At 38.7% G+C, this 27,781-nt stretch overlaps 1 protein-coding gene across 1 annotated transcript in view; it reads left to right on the top strand.

Moving 5' to 3' along the window:
• The first annotated feature begins 258 nt into the window (after positions 1–258).
• Positions 259–27,781, top strand: part of LOC110462690 — a 100,570-nt gene continuing 73,047 nt past the window's right edge. The window contains exon 1 of the mRNA XM_021516787.1: positions 259–699. The gene's annotated coding sequence lies outside the window, so the exon portion shown is untranslated. The remainder of the gene's footprint in view (positions 700–27,781) is intronic.

The raw sequence follows: 27,781 nt of genomic DNA, 5'->3' as shown, positions 1-27,781 counted from the left end.
AGACAACTGTGATGTTCCCTATAACAATAAATGCATTTGCATACGCTATCAGCTGTTTTGTTTTCTACCGCAATAGATTCCTATCGCAGTATTTGCGTATAGTATCAATTGTGGTTTCACTATTCATGGCATTTACATGCAGTATTACACGTGTTATTTTCCTATCACAATATTTACTCGCAGTACCACCTGTGCTGTCTCTTGCCTCAGACGTCACAATAAAATCAGAGAGAGTGTGAGCGCCAGCCTGATAAACCGTTCACCGCTACTGCTGGACCAGGTGTGTTATACACACTGGCTATATAGTCTACCTGTCAGTGTATTAGCATCGCCAATGGAAGACGTTGCTAAGGTGAAAAGTGTGGCGGTATCTTGGATGTGAATTTTTGCTATATTGAATATATTTTGCGGTGACTGGGTAGTGTCGTTGTGTTGTACGTAGTGTCACCAGACAAAGACACTGGATCGCTGGTGAGCCTTAACGCTCGGCGTGGGTGTGCGATTATAGTGGAATCGTTACAACAACAGGAGTCACGGCCAGAGCTGATTAAAAGGTTGATACATAATATATCACAGTTATCTTGGAAATACATAACGTACTTTTACATGCATGTACACGATCACGACATTATGGATTATAAATTTACCTGGCACAACTATGTAAGGAAATATTTGTCTGTGTCTCCGAGCCTGTAAAAGGTGAGTGATGCTATCTTTGTTGTAGAGCTAAAATCTGTACTAGTGAAAAAATAAGCACTGATAAGCAATTTTCACTTTGTCGTTCTCTTAATTGTTTTGCCATTTGGACCTTTATAACCTCTCCTGGTTGATTGGCCATCAATACTGTATGACATTTAGAGTAATTGCTGTATTTGAACAGAGGCAAGTTTATCAGCACAGGGTAGTGTCATTATCGAGATGTTATTTCTCTTGGTTTCATCTCGTGTTCTGTATGTGGGTACACGTTGTATTCTCCTGTGTTTCAATGCTTCATATTTTCCTGGTATTATCTTTCTGTATTGAGTTTCATTTTGTCCGTTTATGTTGAAGCTGTTGTATATCATTTTCCATTTTTTACTAATATACATATATACAAACCATAGTGATGGTGACATATATTTAACAATGTTAGATATAAGCTGATTGTCGGGCGTTATACGTCAAGTCCTACAAGTCTAAGCATGCCTGACGTATATTAAGTCGTTACTGATTATTGCATCCTTCAGAATGGTTGTTGTTCAGCTAGCGTTTGACCATCAATAGACCAACAGTACAAAGACGATGCGTGACTTGATAGCGCTCCAATGGCTTCGTGCGCAAGGTGGAATTAATGCCACATTGGGAATCAAAGGATCACTGGAATACAATGCCCAGAGATAAAACACACATTACTTATAAAATCAATGACAGTGATTGGAGCACACCAATATATCCATTACAAAGTACCCCGAGGTGCACTACCAACCCCCGGACATCGCGCGCGACGAATCCCCCTGTGGACAAGGGGGATTACCTGACTTATTACTCCTTACAAGCCCATATTAAAACCAAGGCTACACTTTCCCTCCAATTTCCATTTCCTATATTGAATCCTGACATAGTTTTCTAGCTTAATTTCCCAATTTGAATGTCATTATGTTAAGGTTTGATGAGAGTTTTATTATTGAAAGCTTAAGCTTCGCTCTTCTTTGCCCTACAAATCATTTGTAAGGATTGTATTAAAAAATGACATATCTACAATGCCATACCTGTATAGCTTATATGAATGGTGGGTTAGACACAAAAACAGATTTTTTCTAGTTCTCCGAAGACTAATACGGAAAAAAAATATTCCGAACTATGATGAATTTTCTTTGACGTTCAATATACACGAACTAAAATCGCTGCGACAGGTTCATCATTAAGACTGGCCTGGCAACGCTAGCCTCCACTGTGACATCCACGTAATGCCTCCATCAGTTCTCCCAAAGGGCGACATATTGTAATGGGGATTCTCCTAGAAATCATCTCTGTTACTCAATTAAGATAAATGAATTCCGGGCTATCACCTGGTCCAAGCTAATTGATAATGACACCCACGTGTGATCAGATGTCGCTGTAAAAGACGTCCAAACTTGTATACGTAAATCTGACGTCATGACAATTTGTCAATTCAATGTTATCATATATGCGATATCGAAGATATTCAGCCACTTCAAATGTAAAAAACGTAGGCTGGGAAATACAACTGAGGGTGGGTTTTTTGCGATAACGGATAATAGTTATGTGACTTATAAGATTCCGGGACGATCAAACAACACCTACTTGCTGTATCTCATTGCATTATTGTAATCGACGACTCATACATGTGGCCATTTTGTGAACAGATACCAACATTGATCTGTCTTCCTCAAGGCAACATCTTGGACATCTTTCTTTCTTTATCTACTCGTTATTTTCCGCCTCATCATCAGAAACCTATCTATTTATTTTTATTAAAACAAAATTCAAAAATTGGCGTGTTATGCGACCGAGTCAGCTGTGTTATCACGTTACAATACTTTTCAATTACACGGTCAAACTTCCCGTGCATGTCTCTATTATTTATTGACATCTTATTCATATAACAATTTTAAAAAGGTATCAGAAAACGTAACTGTCTAAGGTATCGATGCTATTATTGCCCTGAGGTAAGAAAAAAAAACTTCCTTTTATTAAGTATCCGTTATGTAAGTAAGAGTAGATATAATGCACTATCTTTAGTGTACGGTCGCTATTGAACTGTGTATGTCCGTGACAAGGTCTGAGATATTGGGAGATGGTGGAGCTTTTTACTGTACTGTTGTGATGTACATACGTGATTGATGCTAACGATTAGCATGATGCCTGTTTCCGCGTATTCCATTATGTCCTTATTTCATATTGAACGATCACGTTAGGTTTCTTTCTATTTCCATAAATGAATAATTGGTCGCCTCAGTCCTTAATAAGATCTGTATGTTTTTTTAGCGTTACGCATAGTGGGTAATCATAGACAGATTCGACAGTGCTTTCTCCCTGTGATAAACATGGTACACGGAGGGACATTGTCTGGTAAGGAAGAGGTGTCTTTTTCATGGTATAGTGAAATATACACATTGCTTTATACTTGAAGTGAAATTGTTTTGTGTAAGGTACCTATTCTGTAGTATACTAGAATAGTAGATTGTGAGGTAATTATAATACATGTTTTGCTGTATAAAAGGGGATATATAATGTAGCAAAAGATATGGAATAAGTTGTTTAAAAGAAGAGAAAAGATCCCGTTTAGGAGATGACACCAAGGGGTGGGTTATATTTACATGTATATGACGCTTGAAGCTTGCGCAGGCTCAGTATGACGTGATCACAATAAATTGGAAGGGTTTTGTAAGGCAGTACATCACATTTTATTATTTTATCAGACATGATTTCGTTGTGTGGGTGTTATTATGATACTGTTATCAAAAGAGCCTTCCTATTGTACAATTAAACGGTGTTTTACCCTAGGAGCCGATAATTGGTTATACATAAATAGCCACGAGAACATGCCATATATGTTTTACCCACCTTTAATACAAATTTATCTTTGCTATCGCAATTAAATCATGTGACATGGGTATTGAAGTTCAAATAGCTTTTGCCGTCAGATGTCAAATACGATTTGAAAATCCCCAATGAATATCGTGCACTTTTGTGTGTGATTTAACAGCTATACTACCTAAAGAGCTGTTCCAAATCGTCCTTGAGCAGAAGATAATGTCCCTGTCTTTTGAAAGCCCGAAAACAACAACGTACTATGTGTCAATAAAACGGTTGAAATTCAATCTTCAAAGGAAATTGTCACTTAACGAACACGTGAACTGGAATACATGCATTTCGGTCATTTAATCTTACACCAAATGGTTACATCGCAAGATCAATGTGTTTAGGCGTGGAATATAACGTCATTTCAATGCAATCAACAAGTTAGGAACGGATATATATACGTATTGAACAGAACTGTTAATGATGTTATATAAAACGTCATGCCAGTAATCATTCGGAATTATTTCTCACACCCTAGGGGGTGACAAACTGATCTTTCCCGGATAAAACGGGAGACACGCCTGTGAAGGGTGGGAGAAAAGCTTGTCACCCCTAGTGAGAGATATCCCCTTGCCGATTAGCACGTGTTCAATTGTGATGTAAGTAAAATGTGTCACCATTAATTGTGATGTCATCAAAAGTCAATGATGATATTCAAACCACATGTGTTTTCTTTACACGCATGGTAGACTACTATCGGTGGAGTTGTGAAAGAAATAATAGGATGAGGAAAAATAATCATCCCCTGCCTTGAGTGTGTAACAAAGAAATATCCAAACCCTCAGACCCAAACCCAAAATACATCAACCCTAGGGTAGAAGATTTTGCTGTCACACCCTCAAGACAGAGGAAAATTCTATTTGACATTACGCCAGGTAGAGGGTTCTATTAGACATTATGTCATTGAGTGGTTATATAAGACGATAATGCAATTGTGCATATGCGATAAGACATAACGTTAGTAATCAATAAATACTTAAATCCAAGAGTTAACTTTTAGAAAAGTGCATTATGGTATTCACCGGTCGTCTAGGGTAAACAGTACATGGTAAAGTCCATTGTGAAAAGCGGAATAGCACTCGCCCCTAGACCATCTTCAGGCGAATAGGATCAGATAAGGTATCGGGGATATCTTATAAATTGCCGCAAAGTCCCCCCATCATTGGTTCTGCTTATCGTCGAGATGGTATCGCGATGAACGGTTGGCCATTTTTTGTCGTATCCAGAAAAATGGACCATGATTGGCTAATATATATTGCATCGTGGTAGAGTTTTGAACCTTTTCTCTAGTTCACGATAAATGTCAGATTTTATTTCCGATTGTGTGTCTAGGTCATTACACATAGATGGGTTTGCACTTTAATCCTCATTTTTCACCCAAAACGGTCAATCTCGTTTCTCTCTTAACGATAGCGTGATTGTCTACATAATGTTCAGGAAATGTCTGCTCCTCATTTGTTGGTGCACCTTACATGGAACAAACAACAAGCTTTAGGTAATTTTCTGTTTCATCTTCACCATATCTACGAGGCAAAAATGTCGTGTTAAAAAATTGAAGTCAACTTAGAATACTGATACCATAAAATCTCCGTGGTTCTGTTTATGACTGCAAGTTGTCTGCTGTTCATTGTGTGTTCGGGAGTGTGTGTGTGCTTTGTTCTAGCCATGAGCGGATACATACTATTCAGGTACGTTTGAAGGCTATATACGTAGGATATGAGAGTTTACGTAACAGTATTTGACTTAAACGATAGGTAATATTACCGCCAATCATGATTTCGATTATATTTTGCAAAATGTCTCATGTGACAGCATACTAACTGAGTAAACCAAACTGAGTAAACCCTTTATCATGATAACCATTATTTCTCAAATACTTATCCTTCCTATTCACCAAAAGTTAATTACCACACACTGCTTCTCGGCCGAACCTATAGTTTTTCCAGTTTGGTGACACGCTAAGCTGTCCTATAATGACTTCAATGGACACCGTCGTCATATGGCCTCTTTGTAGCAAATTAACCATCTAATCTTGTAACTTTTATAACGTTCATGAACCGTCAGTTATTAAATTTTCTGTTTTGCCATTCCCCATTTGCAGCAAAGGGAGAGAAAACTTATACATAATACTTCGTTCCTTACTGTATCCGTTGATTCCACTGGGTTCTTGTCTATGTTATCAGAATACGATAATGAAAAACTTACATCTCAATTTATCTTGTGATATTACAGGCGTTGAAACACTTATATCAGAATACATACAGATAAAAAGATTGGCATTATAATAAGGACATCACAACACAGGAATCAGACTCAGAAACAGGCATCAGTATGTGTACCGTGGTTTTACTGAAGAAAGCTACCATCAAAATATACGGACATTGAACACTTACATAAGTGCGTGAACAGTGATATAGAAGCACAGACAATATAACACTGACAACATAAAATAGGCAGTAAAAAAATCATCAACAATTTTGAATTTAGTTTATATCTGACAATCAAAACAGTAATATCCCTCCGGTAACAATTCCCCGAAATTTTCTAAACTTATTATATTGTCTGGTAAAGCGATTTTCCCTCGGGGAAATATAAATTCTTTACTCATTTACTTTAAAAAGCCTTTGCTATCTTCTTAATTATGTTATTGGTCACAGTTTAATATCGTAATAAATAGAATTAAGAATGTTTTTCTTTGCGTTTGAAAAAAGAATAGTCAATGTTTCATTGCATCAAACACTTAATAATAAAAATGATATATTTCAAATGTAACGCTGCTTTTCGTAATATAATGGCTAGTATTTCCATCATTGTATTAGACTAGCCTATATGGAGGCCTTGCAATAATCATAAGTCTATTAAATATGGTTCTGTGTTCTGTACAGACCATTGCAATAGCGTATCAGGAATGGGCAATGTATAGCATGTATCGTTTCAATTAAAGTAAAATAAATTGATTTTTCTTAAAATGTGTACCATTTTTGGTATCCTAGCACATATGTGTTTGCTCTTTGTAACTAATGTTGTAAAGGAGATGGTATATTTTTCTGGTGTTTTATAATGTTTTTGTGTAAATCATGCTCGTCTCTGTGTGTACATTTTAAAATAACTCCATGTGCACTGTTAGATATGACTGAGGTGCCTTATATATACATAGTGACACTTCAATAGGCCGAACCGCTCCTGAAAGACATGCTGGTCGTGACGGTTGGTCACACCAGCATCAAGCTATATTACATGAAAATTGTATTCTTTTCTTAGGTCAATCCCCTGGTGTTGACAGGGGCAGATAGGCTAGGTGTCAAATGAAGAACGCCTTCCTCCTGTGTCAAGACAGTATGAGAAATGCCACAAGTACACGACATAAATCGTTACAATACCCGGAGGAAACTTGACAGATACTTGTCACCGCACTGAAGACACGTTAGTAGTCCAGGCTCCTCTCGCAGTGATATTAAGGTTGAGGCCATTGAGAACGATAGGATTTGTGATTACACAAAGACTAGTCAAAGGGTGATGATGGCATCAAATAAATGGAGACAGGCTCTACTTGAATGAAGCATCGGGAAGTTTAACAGAAAAAAATGAATACTAGAGTTTCGTGTTTAACATCCACTGAGTGACCACTGAATGTTTAAAAATAATTGTTTCTCAATAAAAAAAAAATCGGTCCGCAGATGCTTCCGTTCAAGGACAAATTAAGTGCAAGCCTTTCAGATGTTTATTTATTAAAGACAAAAATGTATGTCTCTGTTGTTTTAGAATAAAGATGTAAATCATTTAATAAATAAAAAGACAAAATCGAGGGAATAGTAATACAAACGGGACAAGACACTGCATTATATCATATCGATCTGAAAATGTAAACCTTCTCTTCGTCATTGCAGTAATTTTTTAGATAAATTGATAATTTCCGTTATTTCACTGGTTAAAATGTATCTGGCATTTATCTCGATTTACATCAGTTTTAAAAGCACAAAGAGGGCAAAACAGATGAACTAACATAATAGAAATATAGATGTCTGAGTTGGTTTGTTGCTCATTTGACAATGAAAAGAAAACTAACATATCAGTCTAAGCTTGAACCGGTAGAATAAGATTGTTTCCAAGAAATCACCGAGAGGTCATCATTATGATGTAGTTGATATAGGTAAACCCGGGGTACCTCAATGATAAATACAGAACTGCTCCAGGTAAACAAATATACATGTAGATACCTTGGCAATAACCATTCCTGACAAATACCTAACGTATCCAGACAAGTTCAATTCATGTCCCATAAGCACCATTAAAAACTTCACGCTGAAAACTCTATAGGGGATCATTAAATAACGGAGAAGAAAAACAGGAACATTAACAGCAATCTTGAAATTAAAAAGTAACTTGGAGAGTCGCTGTCGCCTTAAGTGCGTGGGCATGACGTTATGTGTTTTTTTAAAAGCGGTGGTGAAAACCACTTGGTGATCAGCCATTCCCTATATGACGTCGTTCTTTGCTCACGAATGTGTACTGATCATGATGGAATACTACAATAAAGGTGTCTAGTAAAAGCTAAAACTCATATCATTTTGTAGTCAGTCACAATGACGTGGTCAAGTAATTATCTTTTTTATTTGTTCCTGGTTCTGTTGGACAGTAGTGCCAGAAGTCAGTCGAGTATATGATTGATCACCCGACCAAAGTGTCCTTTTGAAGGTATCGGTGTGCGATACTAGCTTCCCGACCTGTAGATAACCCTTTCCCTACCGATCTGTGATATGCGTGTGACTTATTTTTCTTCTTCTTACATATACTTCGTGACACACATTCACACTTTCGTTTTACACATTTGCTGCCACCTGGACCTCTTTGAACTTATTATCGGTTTCACCCCCCTTGTCTGAAGAGACAGTCATCGTCAAGCTGAATATAGGTATTAGGAATTTGCAATGATAACATACTAAAAAAAAATCATCAATTGCTCAAAACGGTCCCATCAGGTCTTTGCATTTTAAAATTTTTGAGGTTAAAAAGCAATTCCATACAGAGCAGCATAGTATGCAACGTACTGGTAAAACGGAGCGACCATCACAGGTGAAGTGTCATTTCCGAAAGCGCCTGATATTAGACTTAAGGGTTTGTTTCATGAGGTGCAGCAGGTAACGGCTACGTACAACTATATCTTTCCTGTGTCATGTTCGTTGATCTTAAATGATTACTTCATGTCTAATGAAGACTTGTTGTTGTAAAGGTCTCCTATAGCTAAGTAATCCCACACATCTATCAGGGTCTGTCTATAGATATCCCCTTACAAAAATGGCCGGAATTATCACATGCAGTTCCCATACGTAGGCTTTTGTAGACGGATTCAATCTCTGTCTTTGCCTCAATTTACATAATTGAGAATCAAAGTAAAAGGTCTACCTCTAAAGCTGTCTACATTAATCCTGAGCGCCTGCTATAGAACGTCTGGCCATGATGTACATCTATAATGCAATGCCTGCGCAGGTTGTCCTGTATTCTGTGTGTAGATAGAGAACCGCACAATTCAAACGCTTTTGATATCAGGATTGATGAAACGCCGAGGAATTAAATCCTACGTATTACCCTGTAGAGCCCGGGAGTTCAAATGTTGGCTGCGTTACATCGGCGGTGTCGGAAATGTATTCAACAATGTATCGATGAATATTTAAAAGATATTGATTACAGAATTTTCTATCTATTTTTGAAAACATTAAGCAGGAATCAGAGCTCCAATATAAGCTTTGTCGTAAAAGTAGGATTTGCTTTTTTTTTCAAATCAAGACCACAACACTATCACCTATGTGCAGGAGAAAAAAACCTAAAAAGGACATAAACGGGAGTGTCAACGAAAGCGTACTTTCAACTTAAAATCGATAAACCAGGGCAAAATATCAACAAAGTAAATATTAACATGCAAAGCAAAAGGATCATAAGACAAGGTGGTCCCGGTGGTGGGAATAGTAACTCCTGCTCCATTAGCCATTTTATCTTGATCAAATCGGAGTTACAAAGTATAGCATGTCCTTAAAGCGAGAATCGGGATAGTTACAACGAACGGCAGGGCATTTCTAATGAGGCAATACAATATATATCGACCTTCATATCACACAGCGAAACTGGAAACTTCCAGCCGATCTTAACATGGCAACCATAACACTCGTCAAAGGTCTTGGTCAACCTGCATATCCCTCGAAATAACTGTTTGCTTAGGGTTTGACCTGAATACATAAGATAATGATAATGATGAAATTAACAACAGAAACTTACAACTGTGTTGTGAATGTAAAAAAGGTACGCCACGGACGTACGTTACCGAGACTCGAACCTTTGACCTCGATCATTAGACTGTCTCTGTAATCAAGTATTGATACTAGCAATCTGACTCTACAGTTATATTCCAGCGATTATAAGACGGGGGTTACTCTATGTACGAAAATCTATGGTTGGCTTATCTGGTGTGGGCCAGCAGTAGGGCTCGGATCATTCAAGCAATACTTACATAACCAGACTGCAATGCTATTCGGATTTCAAACAGAAACATTGTTTGGCCCAGTGCACATTCGGGGGTTTCGTCTTGGTCATTGATATCAATACGCTGTCTCATATTCAAAGCTTGACACTTTTGAGCTTACTGTTTTCTTTTTCTTTAATGTATTCTATGCATTAGTTTATGTTTCACATGCCCTATCTCTGGTTAGTCGGCATTCAGTACCATATGTGACAGAGTGTGATATCCTGATAGCCGGAAGCAAAGAGAAAAAAAAGGTACTGCGTGTCCTATGACAGACCCAACGAACTGTCGACATTGATGTGATGACATTCTAGTTTGGTTGCAAAGAAAACAATGCAATGTTGGAGACACGAGGTGTGGCTATACAGAAACTTGAGTAATCAAAGAAGTGTTATGATACTTGTCTAAAGTGATAGCAGCTTGAATGAGTGATCAGATTACAGTTTGTCGTAAAACGAACTTTACGTTTAAATGAGCCAGACAACTACAGCCCACGTGTAGAAGAACGTGTTCCATTGTGATAACACGTGTCGGAACTTCATGTAAAAGTATGATACATTTCAGATTTCACAGTATACCTTTTAAACTGGAACAATCGTTCTCCAAACCGCTATCTCTGCAGATATGGGGAAGAATCTGCTTGCCAAAGCCCATATGAAGCAATTATACAAGGCCTTGTGCAGAATTCGGGGTGTTATAATGGTCGTTTAAAATTATCTGAAGCCCCAATTCCCTCGCTCTATCTCTTTTGCTTTTTTATCTACCCCGTCTTTCAGTTCTCTCTCAAGATACGAATAATTTGCTTTTAAAAAATATATTGTTAAAAGACACTGAAATAATTATACTCCGAAGATAAAATTATAAGCACTCGAAAAGAATCGTAATGCGTATAGTAAGATTAATCGTATTAAACACAGCTCCGGTATGAAGTAATTGGTAAATGTGAAATGATCGAGGTCTTTTTGACGGGTTTCAAGAATCACTATTATGCTATCACGTGGGTGGTAGTGCACCTGTTGACAGCGATATGGGTAAGTTAGTCAGATTGACTTATTAAAACATTGAAGTAGATACCTATATGTTTCTGATTAAGGAAACGTCTTCTCATACAAAAGGTAAATATATATGACGATTGCAGATCGTCATATAGTCGATTATTTCAAAATCAGTGTATAGGCCAAATCAGTTCCTATAAACAATAAAGCGTTATTTGAAATCTTTAAGTTAATTGAATTACATAAACTACTTTACTCGTTGCTTTGTGAAATCATCCTCCCTTGACACTGCGTTCCTTCCCATCATATAGCATTCCTTCTCCTCCTACAGTGTTACTCCCCTCATACAATGTTCCTGTCTTTCATACAGCGTTCCTTCCCCTCCTACAGTGTAACTCCCGTCATACAGAGTTCCTTCCCCTCCTACAGTGTTACTTCCCTTCCTACAGTGTTCCTTCTCCTCCTACAGTGTTACTTCCCTCATACAGTGTTACTCCCCTCCTACAATGTTCCTTCCCCTCCTACAGCGTTCCTCCCCTCATACAGCGTTCCTTTCCCTCCTACAGCGTTCCTCCCCTCATACAATGTTCCTTCCCTCATACAGCGTTCCTGTCCTTCGTACAGCATTCCTCCCCGCATTCAGTGTTCCTTTTCCTCTTACAGCGTTCCTTTCCCTACTACAGCGTTCCTCCCCTCATTCAGTGTTCCTTTCCCTCCTACAGCGTTCCTTCCCCTCATACAATGTTCCTTCCCCTCCTTCAGCGTTCATGTCCTTCGTACAGCGTTCCTTCCCCCCCTTCAGCGTTCCTGTCCTTTGTACGGCTTTCCTCCCTCTCATACAGTGTTCGTTCCCATCATACAATGTTCGTTCCCCTCATACAACGTTCCTGTCCTTCGTACAGCACCCCTTCTCCTCATTCAGTGTTCCACCCCCTCATACAGTGTTCGTTCCCCTCATACAGCGTCCCTGTCCTTCGTACAGTGTCCTGTCCTTTGTACAGCACCCCTTTCCCTAGTTCAGTGTTCCTCCCCCTCATACAGTGTTCCTAACCTCATTCAGCGTTCCTCCCCCTCATACAGTGTTCCTGACCTTCGTCCGTCCTTCGTACAGCGTTCCTTCCCCTCATTAAGCATTTTTCCCTTTCATACAGTGTTCCTTTTCATCTTGCAGTGTTTCCTCCTCTCATACAGAGAATATCTACTGACGATGTTTCGTTTGGTTATCCTTCAAAAGCTCTACGATGGAAATGGTTATAAAATTGATATCAAACAGCGCTAGCGCTATTGTGCATGACCGTTATTGTGTGTGTTTATATCATTATGGTAAATATCGATATTCTATATCAATACTATAGGAATGAAGTATATGGATGTATTTAGTTACAGTAGTAGTTGAATGTAATTCAAACAATGCCTTTATATTGTTTCCTTATAATGTTGAACAACATTTTATGTAAATAACGAAATACCTTTCGAAACAAAAAGGCTCTGAAGTAAGCATGAAAGTAAAATAGATTTGCTGGTTGATTAAAAAATATTGCAGATAGAAATGCTTTGCGGTTCTCGGTCGTTAGTATTCTTCATGGCTCTGGTGAGTATATATGACGATGGATATATCAGACTCTGTACAATATGCACCGTGAAGTTACATAAATTCGCTTAAATTCTTAGCCAAGCCGTATGCTTGACATTAAGTGATTAATTGGTGAACCTAAATCATCTACATATGATTTTTTTATATTTTGGAAATTAATCACTGGTGTCATTTGCATTGAGGGTAAAAGTGCACCACTATCATTTATATATAAAAGATTGAATTGGGGGATAGATACCTCGTAACTAACGCGTTTACCCCCCGGAGCATTATATACCAACTGACATAGATATGTCATATCTTATCATACTTCTGACTCTATTGTAACGGTACAGGTAACCCACGAACATTTTTTCCGTTACTAACTCCTTCGTGAGGTCAATGTCTCAATTTCAATGTCATCAATTTATCAAAAATCATATGTGGCCTATTAAAGTAAACCCCGAAGCGCTTCTTGCAAGTCGCAGCGTAGGTTAGAGGAAGTAATATACCTGTTGCACACCTTGGGTGTAATTGAGAGGCGACTAATGTGGAGTTTCCGCTTAATTCGGGGTTTCCACTTTGTTCCTGCTTGGGATATTAGGATCTATATCTTTTTTTAAAGCAGCTGTTTTGTCTTTTATCTTTTCTTTTCCTTCTCACTTACTCTTGCTATTGAGCCATGTCTTCCAAGCAAACCGTGTCAATATCGCCTGAGAAATGGTGAGGTCGTTAATCATGGAACCCCGAATCCTTGGTCATACCAACTTTCTTTTAACTTTGCTTAAATCATGTCACGCGTTCAAAAAGTCAAGTATTAGTGTTACTGTTTTGAAGATTCCAACGTTATTCTCGTTAAAATGTTAACTTCGATGACGTAGTGTTATTTGATAACAGTGTTTTGCCATATCAATATATATCAATGGTAGCTCGCTTCAGTAATAACAAGGGATGCGTTATCGGTTTCCTTACTTTTGATGACTAACAAAGTCACGTCTTTCGTGTCGAGTAGATTTGTAAATCACATACATTAAGGTGATCTAAGACGGCGAGATGTTACGCTTACAAGTTGACAGAAAACTGTGAATAAGCCTAATTTAACAGACAAGTATGTGGTAAACTTGTTATGTCATTAAATCCTTGCTACCGACGGGTCCTAATGTGTCGCGTGCTTCCCAGGAGAAGCTGCCATCTATCCTCAAAACGAACGGCGGCGACCGCGTCATTGCTCTGCTTGTCCATAGATACCGGATTACCTTAGCAACCTGTCTCTATATCATGATTTCTTGCGTAGTTTTGTAGTTTTGTCAACAGTCATCAAAATACAAACAGCAGCAATGGCGTTAAAAACAGCATACTTAGATACGTTCATTAAATATACGTATATAAGAAATCTTTATAATGTAAAATAAGCCTCTTCCTTGGTAATAGAATGAGGCGTTACACCTGAGAGAGACATATTTACTGCCCGGGATAAGTCGTAACACCGACAAATAATCCTTATCTATGGTCGGCTTTATACAGACCAGACGGAATTAGCAATGGAAAATCGAATATCCTTGAAAAAATCGAGCTATTGATACATGTATGTATAAAGGTTTGCATTGTATCAATTTTGAACTGTCATAATAAATCTATTTAGAAGGGCAAATAACGCCACGTACATATAAAAACTAAGTGTTGAATTTTCATAAAATTTTAGACCAATATTTACATATAACATTTAGACATACGCCTTACAAACTGTCCATAGATACATGTATATATATTTATTTTTTTTCATTTTGATGTGTTATTTTACCATATCCTGTTATTTCTGTCGATAAGATCGTGTCCCTGTGTGTGAACACTATGATATTAATCTATTAAGCTGTGTAAACAAATTACATTCACTATGTTTTACATGCCGAAGTGTATACACTATACACGACACTGTCTCACAGTACCCGCAGGCTCAATTCTAACTACGGCAATCCATCTAATACGCTTTCTGAAACGACAAAACTCAAGGGGTTTTAAAGTGATATACAATTTCACGCATTCAATTTTTCTAAGATAATTCATATGATATGAACTTGATACAGTATCCCAGCTGTGTGCAATCAATACTCCCAGCCAACACATTATTGATAACAAATGTACCTGGAGCATATTATAATTTTCTTTCTTAAAGTTCATTAATCTATTAAACGAATCGTTGCCATAAGAAATTTGACTTAACAAATTGGCATCACTTGAACGTTGGTAATATCCTGTCTGCTGCAAGTCGACACCTGCTTCTGGCCGCAGTGTTCGCGGTAAAAGGATCAAATCCGCCAGTTTAATTTTCTGAAGCTTTATTTGGACGTTCATTTATGATTGGAAAGCCCAAGTTAAAAGTTCTAAGAACGAAAATGAAAAAATGACGACAAAGTGATTATTTAATGAACGTTTTAATGCATGTGCCCAATTAGCCGAAAGTTAATTCGCACGAAATGTGATTGAAAGAGAAAATAACCCCAAATCAAATCAATAATTCGCAATATTCATTAACAACAGCGAAACCCACGTAATCCTGGTTGCTCTACATAATAAATGATCGTCCATATTACGCTAGGTTGGGCTTTAGCGATACCTGCGGACTCTGCGTTTAAATAGGATTACATTACGGTGTATTACCCGGTTATTACCGACATATAAGATCATGCGAAATTTAGATTATCGTTTGTCTGGCTCATCCTAGCTTTCGACATAGAAATAATTTGCCAGAGCGTTAAATTGAAAAGAGTGGTTAGCTGACAGATTTCGTATGTGGAATATTAAACCCACGTAAGAATCCAGAAATCAAAGGTATATCAGAAATCGATAACAAAAATCAAGGATTCACTCACTCATTAGTAAATGAAGTATACGTACAAAAGATGAAAGGAATCATGCAAACTCGTCTGTTTGCGTGTAACAATTCATATTTCGTTAGTCGAGTAATCCATTAATATCAGTTATGCCAGTGTACATGTATTACAAATAAAACAGGTTGAGTTGTAATAAATGTATCGTCTGATACGTACGAAAGTAAAATAACAAAGACTCCGACAAATCGTCAAATACCTGAACATGTAACTAGGGCACGTTTATAACGCAAGGTAGATACGTATAGACAACAACAGGTACTGCGGAGACTCCAACACACGAACGATGACGTCATTAAATCGTCGTAATAGGAGATGAAACCAAGTGCAAATCTTACAGTTAAAAGTGAATATTTACATTTGTGTTGCAGTGCCTCTAGATAACAATACCAACTTAAACTATTTGCATGATTCCATAAAAGCAAGTGTGTAGTAATATTAACAGTGCTACGTGTACCATAACATGACATCTGTCGTGTGCTAACTCCAGCCACTGACATTTGTAACGAATCCCTGTGCTCCAGGACAGCGACGTCGCAGACGTGTCTCTAGACTAATATGGAATGATTGTGTTTTTGAATCAAGGCACATCATGTTTATGTCGGGCCACCTAAGCGTGTCTGCTATAAGATCTAGAACAGGTCCTTTTCAACAGAACAGAATAATTTACTGTCCTCTAGAATCTACACTAACGCGCGCGCGTCCGTTGCAAGTGGGCGAAGCAGGTGAAATCGTCCCGGCTCGTCGGCCAGTCAATCATCGATACATTTTCTGTAGTAACACATGCCGAATGCTCACAGGATGAGCTAGTCCTGTTGACACAAACGACCGACATAAGAATTCAATTAACAGCATCTTTTTAATGGTCATCTGGTTTCTTAAGAAACTCTACATTTCACAGACGCACTTCCTATCTCGTTGAAAGACCAACCGCTTCGTGGCCTGATGAACGTAGCCGCTGCACAACCGGTTTTTAACGGTCAGCTATCTCCGCAAACACGGAATAAATTTTCTGACTTTTTGCAACTAAAAGATTGTACAGGGTTTTTTGTTTTAAATTAGGATTACTGTCAATTTTTAAGATAATCAATGCTTGTTAAACATGCTGGTAATGTAAATTAAATTATTAAAAAATATGCAAAGTGAAACTATGTGTTTATTGCTCAACTGTGTATTTCGTCACCGTTGACAACGCATCATCTTTCCCGCGAAAAAGGCTGTTCAATTCATGTTGTTTTCATGACGGTTTTTTGCTTTTTAACGTGAAAAAAATACTATTTTTTCTTAATTTCAGATCGTCCCCGCTAACGCGCATCATGGAATTCGAATATGTTTGGACGGAACTGTGTTACATACACTCATAAATGTTAAAAGATGCATTTCAAACCTTATTTAAAAGCAAGAAAATTATTTAAAAATGGATTGGTTGACGAAAAAAGATATGTTCATTCCTTATTACAATGAATAGCTCTTATGGTTCGTAGTAACAGAACATTATTATCTGAAGTCGTAGATCAAGATCACAGAGGAATATACAGTTGTGGGATCGCACAACGTTACACGATGTGCGGTGTGCGCACGATGTGTGCACGGTGTGTGAACGGTGTGTGCACGATGGGCGAACGGTAAAAAGCTGAACGATCATTGCTTGCGCACATATGTGCGCACGATGGACGGACGTTGTGCGATAACAATCGTTGTTGGTGTAAATTGAGGAATGCCTTAACAATTTATACGGTTTCTTGTTAAACATATAAACTTGATGTTTACGTATATTTCTATATTCTAGCAACATCTATAAACTTATCTTTCTGTCTATAAATTCTTATATTTAGGAATTGTGTTTTCTGTGTTTTTAAACAACCTTAATCGACACATGTAAAATTACAACACAACCCCGTATACAGGTAAACATAACCATTGTATACATGTACCTGGACCGTAGTTTTCTCCCCGCCTGGGGCATTTACGTAACTCGTTGGGTAAGGCCGGGGGTGCGAAAATCCAGGTGAAGGGGAGCTATATATAGGTTAACGAATGCAAATAACGAATCCTTTTTATTACGGTCAAACGGTATCGCATATCAGCTCTGTGTGTCAGGCACTGGTCAGGTAAAACTCCGGACACTCATAAAATTGTTATTTACCTGTTCTGTTACCTTGGAGCCAAACCCTTTCTTGACAGCCTAACGGTCACTGTAATACTGTGTAATACGGATTGTGAAATTGTATAATCTTGATTATTGGGATGAGAAATTACAGCTATATACACAGTGTACATTATCGCATACAAGCCTTCCGTATTTTTGTCATTCCGTAATTTTGATCTACAAACGATACCAAATCGCACAGTTGTGCGGAGAGAAGCGCACAACGGGGCGAACGATTGCTAAATCGCACAGTTGTGCGCACCATGTGTGGACGATGTGCGGACGGTGTGTGAACGATGTATGCACGGTGGGCGCACGCCATTTTTGGTGCGTTGTGCGGTCCCACAACTGTATATTACTGGGGAATGATTACTTTCAAACAGATGAGATATACATCCATTAAATCTTCAAATTGTATATAATTCCTGTCTGTTTAGATTCTCGTGAAAAAGATGCGCATGTCTGTGTAAAATCTGTAAACAAAGGGTAGAATTTAGAATGGTTACTGCATCAGCCAATGTGACAACTTGTCTGTACGTGTCAATAACGTGTAAACGTTTGCGGAGGTTTGATTTTTCCGCCGTAAAAAGACTGCATCATTCGAGATAAAATGAATTACTTTTTGAATTTACAATTCAAGCCAGACTTGACATTCAACGACATTCCAGACTTTAATGTCAGCGACTCTCTTGCTGTATGTTAGCATGTTCCAAACTTATTTGTTCCTTGCATACATTGAATGTTGTACAGTCGTCCATGTTTTCCGGTAGGAGATAAAATCTGGCATCCCTAAAACAACTTCCTCGGCACTAGTTAACATTTTTTGTCATAAATACCCTTTTGAACTTAAAACCATGTACAGGCTTTTTCAATCAGCTCCGTGCGTTTTACCTCGATTTTCATCACCAACTACACATGTACCTGACCAACAGGGACAGATTAATACAATGTTGTGTGCTACACGTGACGACTTCGATTTGCGACTTTTCTCTGTTTTGATACTGTAGTAGCTTCACTACACTTCCCCATATCTACATGTATAGCGTTTGTAGGACGCGTTTGAATTGGTATTCAAGAGCTTGCTTTGAATATGACAGACAAACTTACATCCCTAAATTTCAGAAAATGTTTTATCGACCCGTCACGAACTCTATTTCCGTATATAATATGACATCTTCTAAAAATATTGTTTTATCATCATGTAGTTTGAAATCGTTTAAAAAGTGTTTTAACTTCACAGAGTTGCAAGGATTGGGACGAACACAACGACCAGACTAATCTCATCCAAATTCAATAACCATTTATTCTATATACACAAAACGCCAAAAGTTGTATAAAGATGTTGTATTTTGGAATTAGGTACGGTATGGTCATTTTCCCCCAGACAAGATCAATAGCAGACCAATTCACTGTATCATTTCCTGAGCGCCATGGGTGGTGTCTCGGGATGGAACAGAGGTCATAACAATCAGGACTGATCCGTCCTCTGTTTATCAACAGATTATGTCGGCCGTATCACAATAATGCAGTTATAGCAACCCCATTGCACCTCTGCAATATCATTTTGGCGAGACCACTGATCACCGACACAGACCTCACACCGTATAAGGTTTACGTGCTTCGTCCTTGTAGTCACTGTAGTATCACTAGAAGCTAAAGAATAAAGTAAACCACGGTACATAAGCACACTGCCATCAATCACAGTGGAAGACGGCGACATGAAAAAGAAGACATTAAATTAGAATGTAAATCATCTTTAAGACATAGAAAAGAACATGAAGCAAACACAGGTTCTGCTGAAGTGTTATCGCTTTTTGCACCTTATATGATGTTTCCTGTTTTTAAAATCCTAGCTATTATAATATGACCAGCACACATCATTACAGTAACCGCTAGGTATTAAACGTGCCTTAAACGATAAAGTAGTGTTACGTTAAGTATTGTTGCAGTCTGACATTTATGCAGAGGACACAATACAGACGCCGCTATTGTCCGTTTGAGACACAGATTGACAAATAGGAAATACCGCTTGCATTAACGTTAAAAATAATCAAAGGTTGTAATACACGTCATATTGGAATGACGAACAAGGAAGTATTGCACGGAAACTAATGCCCCTGCGATACACCTAACGTTAGAGAGCACTGCACAGGGACAGAAGTGTTCAAAAGTTATTATTTTCGATACATTTTTATTATCTCACGGGATCTACTATTTGACATTACTGGTGTGTGAACTTTAAACAAGTTGTATCACACGTGGGATATGAATCCGTCTGTCGGATATATCACCTCAATAACGGAAACCTACAATGTATACATAACATGTGTTGATACCATAACCGATCACTGCTTTTAAATCAGTTGCAGCCAGCACATGGAGCCGACAGGGATGACCATTTTGGAACAGTGACAAATCCGTCAAGTGTTTCTATTATAGTATGGGCACTCGCCACGTACGGCAAGACGTTTAACTCGCGGGCACGGACGGATTGGCTGTATTTGTCGTATTTTTGGATTGTCAGTAGGTCACCATTAATGACTGTGACGAGTTTGGAGCATTGCTTATTATTCTTATTCATGAATTAGATGGTAATCATATATGCTTGACGTACAGAGCCACACTACGGAGAGGTCAGCTTATAATGAAACGTACAACTCGTCAGCCTGCGCACAACTATGCTTTTCTTCAGATATTTTGAATAAAATCTAATACACATTTTCATTAAAGGTTTGACCTTTATTTTGACGGCGTGTACGTAGTATGAACGTAGTTAGCAACAAACATAAATTATTGTGCGTGTCAGCGGTGGTTGCTAGGATAATATAGTTCCAGTGAATCTATTCATTGATATATGAGTAAATACGCAGTGAACGATACTTTTTTTTCTCCTTTTCATCGCTTTTAAAATTTTAACGAAGTCATATTAATAGGACATCAAACATTTGTATTCATTTATAACGATCGTTACACGCATGACCGCACTACTCTGAGATTGACGCGGTCGAATATCGCAAAAGCACACCGTCTTTTGTTTTTACTTTAACGTCAAATAATTTTGAATGTGCTTCCATGGAATAAGAAGCTTGCTATCATCATCAGACACAATTGATCCCGAATACGTTCTATGTTTCTAGATGTTGAAGGAATCAAACAATGTCTATCATCGAACATTTATCTCGCTGAAGAGTGATCGGCGCCATATTTGAAACGGGTAACAATCCGCCGAGCCTTCTTTCATTGTGTATACGCTGTGCTTCCGTCCCTTTGAAAAGCGTGACAAACCTACGAAGTCTACAGCTGGTTGATGCGTTACCTCAAATTCGAAATTGATGTAGTTTGATAAATTATCTGGCATTTGGCACTTCACACGATCGTAGCTCAGAGCGTTTGGGATCAGGTGTCAGTGCAATATTTAAATGTGACATGACAGATTTTGTCTTATAATGTTTGGAAGTAAAAATTTTGACTCCGATTTGTTCAGAACAATCTGATTGCGCATATCCTTGGACAAGGTTCCTATATGACATGACAAAATGAGTATATGATGCCGTTGGGTCTAGATATGGGAAAACATGCGGACATGGAGACCTGATTATGTGTGGTCAATGGTCATGCATTGTTTGGAGGTTTTATTAGTGAGGTTTTCGGGACTGGTAACTAAAACCTAGCCAAGTCCTTCAATTTCACCTTTCCGATAAATCGACGATGTTCTGTCTTTGTAAAACAAGAGTGTTTTACCGCATCTAAAGAAATGAGGACACTACATGCTTTTATTCTTCAACCGTTTTACCTGATATTGATTAACAACAAGGTCGTCGACCTCTGGCGAGCAAACTTACGACACGGGGTTTCCAAAAAGCAAGGTTGATGAAGACTACGGACAGTGCCATGGTCTCCATCATGATATCTTAGGGAAATATGGGTGGGTTTTTTACGTGATTTGATGTTCGCCATTTTCTTAATATGCTCATCAGGATGTTTTCTGGGTTTTTTTGTTGTCACTATAAGGTTGTGGGTGTGCAAACATGAAAATACTTGCACTTGACCAAGATGTTTACGATGGTTGTCGGAGATGAAGCAGACGACGCTCACCCTTCCGGAGCACCTGCATCTATTCTCCTTGTACTTTTTAAATGTTTCCATGTAAACTTTGTTTTTGTCTTAATTTTGCCCTGGTTAAGTCGTTTTTTAGTTCGAATTATGATTTTATTGACATTGGGTATTCTTTAGTTTTTTCCCTATAATCATTCAATCACTAACCAGTGTTTTAAATCAGTCATAGCTTGACAAAGGGACCAGTCGTTATTGAAACGTTGCGACACGTTTACTACGTATATTGTTTGTGTAGAACGTATATATGATAGTGCTTTAAGTCGTTTGTTGTCGAGTCAAAGTACTGCTTTGTAGTAGGTAAATAATGTTACGTTTAATATTTAGTACTTGACGTCGAGTTTCTTATAGAATCACCCATGTCCGTATCACCCAAGCGTCATAACATTTCCTGTTATTGTGAAGATAAACAAGTATTCAATACAGGAATATCTCAATCATTCCAAGGTCATAAACCCAATATCGATGTCGCTGTTGCAAAGATCAGAAATGTTATGCCAGTCACTCTCTGGCTTCATCTGTCTTCATGTAAAGATGCCACTTAGTTCACATAAACATCAAACACGATGATGTATCAAGGTCTTGGGTCCATAGTAAAGGGGGATATAAGAGCGCACCCAGCAGAACTAGTCTTGTCTCAGGGCATTGTCTTTTCATGTTCGTCAATATGTCTGTCGTTAGGTTTTTAGATTTCAAAATTAACTAACCATCACTATCGGAAGTCACAATAGATTTCGAGAGAACGTTAGATTTGGGTTAAGACGTTATTTTGGTTGTTAAAGAAAAAAAAAATTGACCTATTGTTTCCTATTGGAACCTCTGATGTCTTTGTTATTTTCTCTTCTGTTGTACATACCCTCTCTGATCAGCAGTGTCCCCATAGAAGTTTCTACTTATCCCTTTTACATAATGTTAGGGTTTGGAGAGGTGATTGGCTACGGTGTCTATGTAATGATACATCCGTAAGATGAAACACGACCCTTTAGTGGCCCAACCATATGTGGACATAATTTGCATATGGCCTTAGCTGTTGCCAATAGTCAAAACCTAAACAAACAAATATGTTTTACATCATTGTGTTAACGGACCGTTAGGGTTTCACAGCAAATGTCCAATACTCATTATACAGCAGTAAATATCAACTAAAACTAATGTATACAAGAACAAAATCCCAAAAGGTACTGAAGAAAATACAATAAACAAAAGAAACATCAACGAATATGAATCACCTCATGATTCTGTATCCGCAACAAACCGAAGGTAAATTTAGATGACAACAAAGGGGTTCATTTTTCCTACACCACAGGTGGTCACCATACTTTAAGGATCTATGAAGATGATAGGTTTCGTTTAGACCCTCGTCTGGCAGTGTCGATTTAGCGAATGATTTGCCCTCGTGTAAACGAGAGCTGACCTATCGAACAACACATCACTCTCGCGAACCTCCACGTCTCACACTTGTTTGTCTGGTCAGCTGATCCATAGTCCGGCAAACCCGTCCAATCAGAACTAATCACAACACGCCTGTGCGTAATCAAAGTAATTAAAATCACGATCCATTAGTACGGAAGTCCGGTGTGGCAGTGAAGCCATGGATCTGGTATGGCGGCACAGCAGTAGACCCGTTTGTACGGGTCCACAAACAGACGTACATAAGCCTTGTATGGCAGTTCAGAAAAACCACGGCGAATTTAACCAAATGGATTCGGGTCTCAAATTTCGTGAGGATACCTTACACCAATCTATGCATTTGTCAAAATTGAAAAAAAAACAATCTTAAGGAAATGACCGATATGTTTTTTTTCACTCCAAAATTGATCCCATCTTTTTTTGTAAATAAAGACATTGACAATTACTAATTGTTGCAAGTTTGTTCTTTGCGTTTCTGTGATCACAAATGCTACCATACTTTAGTCTGTCTTCAGTATCCTGTTATAGACGGAGTCATTGGAACGTTTGTAATTCATACAAACATTAGTTTTCCGACAATCCCATCAACGTCTTGTAAATATCAAGTAACGTTTGATTAACCTCGGACTATACACTGTCAGACAGACGCTTTAGGTCTGCTGGTGACCTCATTCAATCCAAATATCAAAATCAATCAATTTGAAGCGATCACAAACACATTATCGGGCTGTTCACTTTATCAATGTGACAGGTAACACTATAAACCTACTCAGGGGCGTTAGTCAATTTGTATTATTGAGGACAGCCAGATAAATATACTCTTTACATACACAAGTAATACATAGTACCAGACATCGTGATATCACGTTTAAACTCACTCAGTCTTATGTAATCTACTGCTACAACGCGTATTGGTGTGTCTCTTAATCACTTGATGTATGGCGGCCCGGAAGTGGCATACGTGTATGGCAGCCCAGTAGTGCCATGTGTTTCTGTGGTAGTTGTAGCCTTCTACAGCAGCTTTGATCATATGGTTCAATAAGAGATAAAAGTAGGCAAACAAGAAAATGAATTATGAAATAATTAAAGTGTTGGACTTCAGTTTACTTATTTTGAAATTTCCTAATATGAGTGCACACCTGATAATACAAAGTGTGCAAAAGTCGGTATAGTGATACATGTTTGCGACCAGTCCGACAGCCAGTTTTGATCCGACAGTTTTCCATACACGTTCTATCAGTACGGAGGTCCAACAATGCCATATCTACATGACAGCATGCCCGTTTGGTACAACTATTGATCACAACTGATTGACATTTCGACAGTACTTGTCATATCAACTTGTCTAACAGAGTCGTGTATCTATGGTAGCCCAACATTGTCATAGGCATAATCCGGCAGTATTGCTATTGTTTGACAGCCCGACGGTTCCACCAACGTTGTATATAGTTATGTCAAGTTCCATGGATCGTTTCAAATTGAGGTCATTCCAAACTTGTTTCCATCTTGAACAATATACACCTATATGTACCTGCAGTGTAAAGACTCCAGTCTCATAATCTATCCAGAACTACAGAAACAATTTAACATCGAGCTGTTTGCATTATTGAGATAGATAAATATGTATGATAACATAAAATAGTTTTAGCCATTTCTGATGGCGTTTTATATTCACCTTAATAATGTGTAATTTCTAGATAAGCTTATTAAAGCTCGATAAACTAACCTTCGTTGTAACCCAGAACGTGAGAAGATGATTGCTATAACAATATTAGCATGTATCATTTAGTGCATATTAGATGACAGGTAAGATAATTTTAATTATACAGGTACATCGCGGGACAAACGAGGGTGTTAACAGTGATGTCTGGTCTGTCTCTACCATCACCATGTCGCGACATTCTAAGACTGGAATCGGGGACCGCGAGTAATTAGATTCCAACGCTCGGAGTTAATTAGATGCTAGAGCTTGAAGTTAATTGGAAGCAGTAACAGTTCGATTGATGCCTGGCGACATGTCCTCAGTGTGGTCTGTACGTTCGTTGCCTTGGTATCTACCATTCGGAAATCCGGTCGGGTCGTTAATGCGTGGTTTGTCTATAATGCTCGGATTTTTCATTAATTCAAGAGTCAGAACATCGAAGATGTCAGTTATTGACGCTAACATTTGCATATCCATTATCGTTGTCGATGTATACAGAATACAATTAAGTTTGCTGTTGGTATAAGAAAAGAAAGGGTAGCTGCCTGTTGCTTAGGTGTGATCAGGATAACTCTTAACACCGGCATGCTCTTTCATATCCTGAGATGCCAGAGAACAACTCCGAATATTTATCATGTTCTTTGCCGAGATTCCAAACGAATTCTCTATATATCGTTTAAGTATCTGATAGGACACCAGAATGACAACTCTAAACACCGGTACGCTCTCTACTTGGACACCACAATGACAACTCTAAACACCGGTACACTGCCTACTTGGACACCAGAATGACACCTCTAAACACCGGTACACTCTCTACTTGGATATCAGAATGACAACTCTAAACACCGGTACACTCTCTACTTGGACACCAGAATGACAACTCTAAATACCGGTACACTCTCTACTTGCACACCAGAATGACAACTCTAAATACCGGTACACTCTCTACTTGGACACAAGAATGACAACTCTTAATACCGGTACACTCTCTACTTGGACACCAGAATAACAACTCTAAACACCGGTACACTCTCTACTTGGACACCAGAATGACAACTTTAAACACCGGTACACTCTCTGCTTGGACACCAGAATAATAACTCTAAACACCGGTACACTCTTTACTTGGACACCAGAATGACACCTCTAAACACCGGTACACCCACTGCTTGGACACCAGAATGACAACTCTAAATACCGGTACACTCTTTACTTGGACACCAGAATAAGAACTCTAAACACCGGTAACCTCTCTACTGTACACTCTCTGCTTGGACACCAGAATAAGAACTCTAAACACCGGTAACCTCTCTACTGTACACTCTCTGCTTGGCCACCAGAATAACAACTCTAAATACCGGTACACTCTCTACTTGGACACCAGAATGAAATCTCCAAACACCGGTACACTCTCTGCTTGGACACCAGAATAACAACTCTAAACACTGGTACACTCTTTACTTGGACACCAGAATTACACCTCTAAATACCGGTACACCCACTGCTTGGACACCAGAATGACACCTCTAAATACCGGTACACCCACTGCTTCGACACCAGAATGACAACTCTAAATTCCGGTACACTGCCTACTTGGACACCAGAATGACAACTCTAAATACCGGTACAATATCTGCTTCGACACCAGAATGACAACCCTAAATACCGGTACACTGCCTACTTGGACACCAGAATGACAACTCTAAACCCCGGTACACTCTCTACTTGGACACCAGAATGAAATCTCCAAACACCGGTCCACTCTCTGCTTGGACACCAGAATAACAACTCTAAACACCGGTACACTCTCTACATGGACACCAGAATGACAACTCTAAATACCGGTACAATATCTGCTTCGACACCAGAATGACACCTCTAAACACAGGTCCACTCTCTACTTGGACACCAGAATGACAACTCTAAACACCCGTACACTCTCTACTTGGACACCAGAATGACAATTCTAAACACCGGTGCACTCTCTACTTCATGACAACTCTAAATACCGGTACACTCTCTACTTGGATACCAGAATGACAACTCTAAATACCGGTACACTCTCTACTTGCACACCAGAATGACAACTCTAAACACCGGTACACTCCCTACTTGGACACCAGAATGACAACTCTAAACACCCGTACACTCTCTACTTGGACACCAGAATGACAATTCAAAACACCGGTGCACTCTCTACTTCGACACCAGAATGACAACTCTAAACCCCGGTACACTCTCTACTTGGACACCAGAATGAAATCTCCAAACACCGGTCCACTCTCTGCTTGGACACCAGAATAACAACTCTAAACACCGGTACACTCTCTACTTGGACACCAGAATGACAACTCTAAACACCGGTACAATATCTGCCTCGACACCAGAATGACAACTCTAAACACCGGTACAATATCTGCCTCGACACCAGAATGACAACTCTAAACACCGGTACAATATCTGCCTCGACACCAGAATGACAACTCTAAACACCGGTAAACTCTCTACTTGGACACCAGAATGACAACTCTAAACACCGGTACAATATCTGCTTCGACACCAGAATGACAACCCTAAATACCGGTACACTGCCTACTTGGACACCAGAATGACAACTCTAAACCCCGGTACACTCTCTACTTGGACACCAGAATGACAATTCTAAACACCGGTACACCCACTGCTTCGACACCAGAATGACAACTCTAAATTCCGGTACACTGCCTACTTGGACACCAGAATGACACCTCTAAATACCGGTACACCCACTGCTTCGACACCAGAATGACAACTCTAAATTCCGGTACACTGCCTACTTGGACACCAGAATGACACCTCTAAACACCGGT

This window comes from Mizuhopecten yessoensis, unplaced genomic scaffold (genome assembly GCF_002113885.1).
Source record: "Mizuhopecten yessoensis strain PY_sf001 unplaced genomic scaffold, ASM211388v2 scaffold10821, whole genome shotgun sequence".
Lineage (NCBI taxonomy): Eukaryota > Metazoa > Mollusca > Bivalvia > Pectinida > Pectinidae > Mizuhopecten > Mizuhopecten yessoensis.
Note: the sequence above shows the minus strand (reverse complement) of the source record. Positions and strands in the feature narration are given on the sequence as shown.